The sequence below is a fragment of the Mytilus edulis genome, chromosome 11 (genome assembly GCF_963676685.1).
Source record: "Mytilus edulis chromosome 11, xbMytEdul2.2, whole genome shotgun sequence".
Lineage (NCBI taxonomy): Eukaryota > Metazoa > Mollusca > Bivalvia > Mytilida > Mytilidae > Mytilus > Mytilus edulis.
In genome coordinates this window covers 3,852,439-3,859,440 of record NC_092354.1, presented here as the reverse complement: position 1 = coordinate 3,859,440, position 7,002 = coordinate 3,852,439, and the positions used below count along the sequence as shown (strand labels likewise).

At 32.7% G+C, this 7,002-nt stretch overlaps 1 long non-coding RNA gene across 1 annotated transcript; it reads right to left on the bottom strand.

Annotated features, from left to right (window-relative positions):
- Nucleotides 1–731: 731 nt before the first annotated feature.
- LOC139494732 (uncharacterized) lies at nt 732–3,633 on the bottom strand. The gene is made up of 3 exons (XR_011657128.1): nt 3,459–3,633; nt 1,690–1,903; nt 732–1,040 (listed from the first exon to the last, which is right to left on the bottom strand). It is a non-coding gene; the product is annotated as an uncharacterized lncRNA (long non-coding RNA).
- Nucleotides 3,634–7,002: the final 3,369 nt, after the last annotated feature.

Here is a 7,002-nt window from a genome sequence, read left to right as displayed (position 1 = left end):
CTTAACTTTGACCACTGAACCATAAAAATGAGGTCAAGGTTAGATGACACCTGCCAGCTAGACATGTTCATCTTACAATCATTCCATACACCATATACAGTAGACCTGTTGCATACAGAATAAGAGAAAAACAGACCAAAACACAATTCTTAACTATAACCACTGAACCAAGAAAATGAAGTCAGGTCAGATGACACCTGCCAGTTGGACATGTACACCTTACAGTTCTTCCATACACTAAATATCCTAGACCTATTGCTTATAGTATTTGAGATATGGACTTGACCACCAAAACTTAACCTTGTTCACTGATCCATGAAATGAGGTCGAGGTCAATTGAAAACTGCCTGAGGGGCATATGACATACCAAATATAGTTATCCTATTACTTACATGTATAATGAGAGAGAATTTAATATTACAAAACATCTTAACCTTTTTTTCAAGAAGTCACTGAACCATGAAAATGAGGTCTAGGACATAGGACATGTGACTGCAGAAACTTCTTAACATGAGGCATCTATATACCAAGAATGAAGCATCCAGGTCTTTCAACCTTCTAAAATATAGAGCTTTTAAGTAATTATCTAACATCGCCGCCTAATCAGCCGGCTCACTGTCCCTTTGTCTAGCTTTCTGCAACAAAATCACAGGCTCGACAAAAATGAGGAATCTTATAAATTATACAACAGTGATATTCCTTCGACATTTTTTTTTCATGAACACAACTGAGACAATAATCTGATTTTTTTACTAAATATAGTGACATTTCACTGGCACTTATGCACATTTGAATGTTGATGAGTCTTTGCATATTTCAAAATCCTCTTTTTACTACACATTGAGCCCATAGTCAGCTTAAGACTGAGTTAAGTTTCATTTATTCAAATCCTGCACAAGTTCAACAAAAATGTCTGCTAATAAACACTTGAACCACCTCGGTTACCATTCTGTACATGAACATATCTCTCATAACAAATTTCATATAAATTTTGCTGATTCCAGGTATCAAAATTTTCATCCTCCAGTATGTGTTGTGTACTGAAAATAAAAAAATAAAAATTGTTATTAAATTAAGTTTGTTGATTCAATTGAAAAGTAGTGATGAATGATAATTATAATATATTATATTTTATTGTTATTTGCATCTTTGACCAAAATATGGTCTGCTTAAGTCATTCTCCTATCTGAAGAAAATAGTCAATTTTATTAAACCACTTCATTCTCATGGATATGATGCACATAAAGTAAGAGTTAATTCCCTTTTATTGTTTTTTTATCTTTATAAATTAATTTTAAATTACAGTACCCTTCATTCTTGAAATTTGGTTTTACATCCAAATGAAACTATATTGAAATTATACAGCATAGATAATAGTATAAAATCTTTAAACTATTAAACATGTTAAAAGTATACCATTTGGTCTTAAAGTCTGTGTATAAATGTGCATTTCATAAATAAATATAAACTATAAATTTTAACTTCCATTCCCAATTTATTCCATTGGCAATTATCTTGTCTGACTGTTAAATGTAAGATATATTCAGTCTATTTCCTTATCAAAATAGTTAATACATAATCATGATAATGTCTATCATGTTTTTGTTTCATATTTGAGGGATTGAAATCATAGCGCATTGTAAATAACCCACTGTTGTTACCCTGAACAGACACATTTGAATTACTTACCCTTAATATATTCTAGTCATATTGTTTTGTATTAACAAAATAATTTTGCTTTCGACATTACTCGTTGTTGACTCTCTATTTGATTACTGTTTTCCTCAGCTGTATGTATATCAATCATACATGTGCATTTACTGCAAGTGGTTTTGTTGATATATATATATATAAAAGTCCTCTGTTTTGAATTTTTGATTCATAGTGAACATCTTTCTCCATCCTGTATATAAAGCAAATGTACATACAATTACTAAATAAGATGAATATATACTAAATTATTCAAAGCAAAATTAAACTTTGCATTGTTATAATCAACACATGAATACAAATTTGTCAAATAAATTACCAAGAAAAAAAACATATTTTCTTGCTCCAATGAAGACTCATTGGTGGCCGTTGACTGTTGTCTGCTCTTTGTTTGGGTTGCTGGTTCTTTGACATATTATCCATTTCCATTCTCAATTTTATATATTTATTATGTATTAGAAATTGTTATGCCTCTAGCAATTCTGCTCAAAACATAAAAGTTACAGGCAAATTTAAAACATACATGTACATTTCAATTATAATAGTGTACATGAATATCTAACATGTCTAACATGTCCATAATATTGTACAATGCAAGGTGAAATTTTATACATTTTGGGGGCACTCACAACCTAGTTTTAATTTAAATTCATGAACCCCCACTGTCATAACACCATTAATTGGATAATATTATGATATTAATGAAATTGGGGTACATTTTTTTAAAGTAATTACTTCAATGTATTGTCAATGGATTATAATTTCTAATTAGTTTGTATATATATATATATATATATATATATGACTATAGCCTATAGGATTAATATATACCTTGATGGATATCAAGAAATTGTACAGGCATATTAAATTTGTAACATATCCTGCCATTCCTGGTCATGAGGGTTACATGTTAATGCATGTGTAAGCTCTCAAATGGGTGGGTGATTCAGTGGTTAATTTCAATGAGTAAATTTCTTTTAAAATATGAGATATAAATTTAGAGAATGACTATCTAATTTTTTATTTTTTTTGTATATGTGAAAGAGAAATCTGTGACTGTGATCGCTTTCCCTTTGTAATTTTTGTTTATGAAAGATTTAATTTTTATGAATATAACATTTGGTGTATATGAAATCAGGGACACAAAATGTTTTTCCAAATGAAATATCATACCAGGTATAAAATAGCCAACAGTGAAAGTAGGTGTCTTTAAATACATTCCAATGATTTAGTTCATGGACTTTTGAGTTGAACCCGATACGTTCAGCAGAATTCGTGTAGCCTCAGTGGACTATAATTTGGGGCCTTGAAATTACCCCCACCCCCTTTTTAGAGAACTTACAATCGGCATGAAACGTGATCAAACGTGCTTCCGAATTTTATTCATTTTGGTCCGTATTTACAGATAGAGGTTTACAATGTTCTATTATCTGAGTAAGAAGTGATTGCGTGAATATTTTCCATGGAGATCGTGAAGAACACCTTGACCAGTTTGAAAACGGATGTTGACAACTTGTGTGGGTATAATATTTCCGGAGACAAGTGCGGATACCTTAGTCCGAAATCCGAATGTAATTCACCAGTAAATAGTTGATTCAATACCAGTATCATTATAAGGAAATGATGATATATTGGATTTCAATTTTCATGTTTGATATAATTTTATTTTATTTTTGCTGTTTAAATCATTTCTTTGGAGCCGACTTATTTGATAGTAATTAACTGAAATATCTGGAATAAACCTTTACCTTTTGTGTTGTTTAGCATAAAGATTAAACATCCAAGAATGTCATTAATGCAACTTTTCAGCATGGAATGCCAAATCCAACGTCAAATAATGGCCGCCATTACGTGTTGACAACGTCGTCTAGTGAACCGTATCACTGAGCGGCGAAATCCTTACTCAGGCGCTTCCAGTTGTCCTACTGTTGCTGTGTTCCCTTTTTGTATATTGACTAGAGGTATAGGGGGATGATTGAGATCTCGCAAAACATGTTTAATGTTTGCACCTGTCCTAAGTCAGGAATCTGATGTACAGTAGTTGTCGTTTGTTTATGTAATATATACGTGTTTCTCGTTTCTCGTTTTGTTTATATATATTAGACCGTTGGTTTTCCCGTTTGAATGGTTTTACACTAGTAATTTTGGGGCCCTTTATAGCTCGTTGTTCGGTGTGAGCCAAGGCTCCGTGTTGAAGGCCGTACTTTAACCTATAATGGTTTAATTTTTAAATTGTTATTTGGATGGAGAGTTGTCTCATTGGCACTCACACCACATCTTCCTATATCTATTAACTCTGCTTCATTTTTGCGCCTGTCCCAAGTCAGGAGCCTCTGGCCTTTGTTAGTCCTGTATGATTTTCAATTTTAGTTCATTTATTTGTTTTGGACTAGTCAAAACATTTACTAAATTTTATCATCGGTATAAAGACATCATTCGTAAATATAGCTCAACATGCAGACTTCTTATACGTTCAGGTATTTCACATCCAATTTTTTATGGAAATATTCTTTATAAAGCACAAGGTGTCAGTATTCACCTCAGAAACTTACAAAACCTTTGAATAGACTTATTAAGAAGGGATATAATTACGATACTGTTGTCAAGTCATTAAAGATTGCATATTTTAACGTTAATATTGAGTCACCGATAAGGTCTTTGCGTCGGAACTAAACACATTTATTCTAAAAACAGTTGTTGGCATGACACGGGTTATGTTCTTCTCATATATGTTATGATGGTATGATACTAAACCCCTAACGGGAAGGATTGTGCCTGATGTGCATATGATGAAATCATAATCTTTCAGTCGTTTTAATTGAAGTCTGGAGCTGGCATGTCAGTTAACTGCTAGTTAACTTCTCTTGAATTGAATTTTAATGTGCGTATTGTTATGCGTTTTTTTTCTAAATTGATTAGAGCTAAAGGGGGCATTTTTGCGCCTGTCCCAAGTCAGAAGCTTCTGGCCTTTGTAAGTCTTGTGTTATTTTAATTTTAGTTTCTTGTGTACAATTTGGAAATTAGTATGGCGTTCATTATCACTGAACTAGTATATATTTGTTTAGGGGCCAGCTGAAGGACGCCTCCGGATGCGGGAATTTCTCGCTACATTGAAGACTTGTTGGTGACCTTCTGCTGTTGTTTGTTTATTTGGTCGGGTTGTTGTCTCTTTGACACATTCCCCATTTCCATTCTCAATTTTATTTGGAGTTTGGAGTATGGCCTCCATTATCACTGAACTAGTAAACATTTTTGTGAAGGGGCCAGCTCTAGCACGCCTTTGCGTGCGGGATTTTTCTCGCTGTGTTGGTGACCCATTTGTGGCCGTCGGTTGTGTTTTGCTCTTTGATCGGGTTGTTGTCTTTTTGACACATTCCTTATTTCCATTCTCAATTTGATGTACACATAGAATTCGTACGACAAAACCATACATGTATAGTTAACTAGTTTTCTAAAGTACTCACGGTGAACAAATATGTTTCCAAAGCTTTTTATTTTAAGTACAATATCGAAATCAATGTGTATGCCTGAAAACGGTCTTATTGTTCTGATATATAACCAAATGATATGGCTGACCATCGTATTGTAGTTCTGTAATGAAACCAAATGATCATTCTGACCATGGTCTTGTTGTTCTGCAATTAAACAATGATCTGCCTGCCCATCGTCTGGTTGTTCTGCCACAAAACAATGATCTGCCTGACCATGGTCTTTTAGTTCGGTAAAAATACCGACTAATCTACCTACCCATCGTGTAATTGTTCTGTCATAAAACTAAATGATAAGCCTGACCATCGTGTAGTTGATCTGTCATAAAACTAAATGATCAGCCTGACCATCGTCTTGTTGTTCTGTCATAAAACTACATGATCTGCCTGACCATCGTCCTGTTGTCCTGTCATCAAACTAAATAATCTACCTGACCATCGTCTTGTTGTTATGTCATAAGACTAAATAATCTGCCTACCAATCATATTGTTGGTCTTATTAAACAATTTCATTTCCTAACCTTGTGGCATCTCAGAAAGCACATAATTGCACCTTTTGAGATAACGATTACTGCAAATGTATTGACTGTTAGGTTCTCAATTTTATTTATGTAGGTAAAACCTTCGATAAGGTCAATACATGTTGATGTTATTGTTTACGGTTCTAAGCTTCCAAATATATAAAGACATTTTGACTCTAAAGCATAGTTCAGCCTTGAATGTGTAGTATCTACTTCACCCTTTTAACATAATGATTGCGGTTATAAGATATCCCAAGTATTATCGCTTCACATTTTTGCATGCGAATAAGTCAGATAAACTTAAACATTTTAAGCAGGATTTGATGTTATTTTTTTGGCATGAATTACATCTTAAGTTGCCACTACTGTTAGAAATGTATAATATATTTACAAGTTTCTAAATCAAGACTTGGTAGGCTATTAACATCAAAATGACATGTAGATGCTTTTGATAACTAAATATTGTGAAATATTCCATCTGTAAATGTGATATTATGATTTTAATTTAAAAGACAAAAAAGAGAAAATGTGTTTGAATTTTAACCAAAAAATGAGAAGACTTGAGTGTTTACTCTTTGATCAAACAATTTTTCTAATCACTTTTTTTGCGTTTCAACGTCAACTGCTAACCTTCACACATTAGTTTTTACTGGAATAATTAAAACAAGGGTGTAATTTTAATTGGTACAGCTAGCAGAACGTAGACAAATTTATGAAAAGTGGAAGCCAGGAAAAACATTGTATATTAAGATATCACTCCACATGTGTATAGATTTGAATATTGGCTCCGTGGATTTTTCAAATACAACAGTTATTCTGCAATAACATTTATTTTTGAATTGCTGCAGATCATTAAAACCTTCAACGTGGTTTACAATGTATATAAACATCAATATTGTGTTATATATGTATTATTGGCAGTTTTCTGAATGAAAGTTTTTTTTCATATCCATACTAGACATTGGTCCACAATTATTGGATTTTTTCCCACCTATTTGTCGAATGAACTTTGTGATTCTGTTTTAAGAAAAACGACGAGAAAGACATCCAATTTTTATTTGATCATTTGATAGGTAAATGTAAATTTTCAGTAATATGAATGACAAATAAATGCAGAATGTTGCCATGGATACACAAACAAGCAATTTCATCATTTTTAACTGTTGAATTTCAAATCTATGAAAGATACTTACATGTGCATATGTATGACACAAACAGTTGGCCTAATGTATTAGAAAGCCAGGAATAGAGCTAGCTCGAGGGTTATAAACCTTGCTATCCCT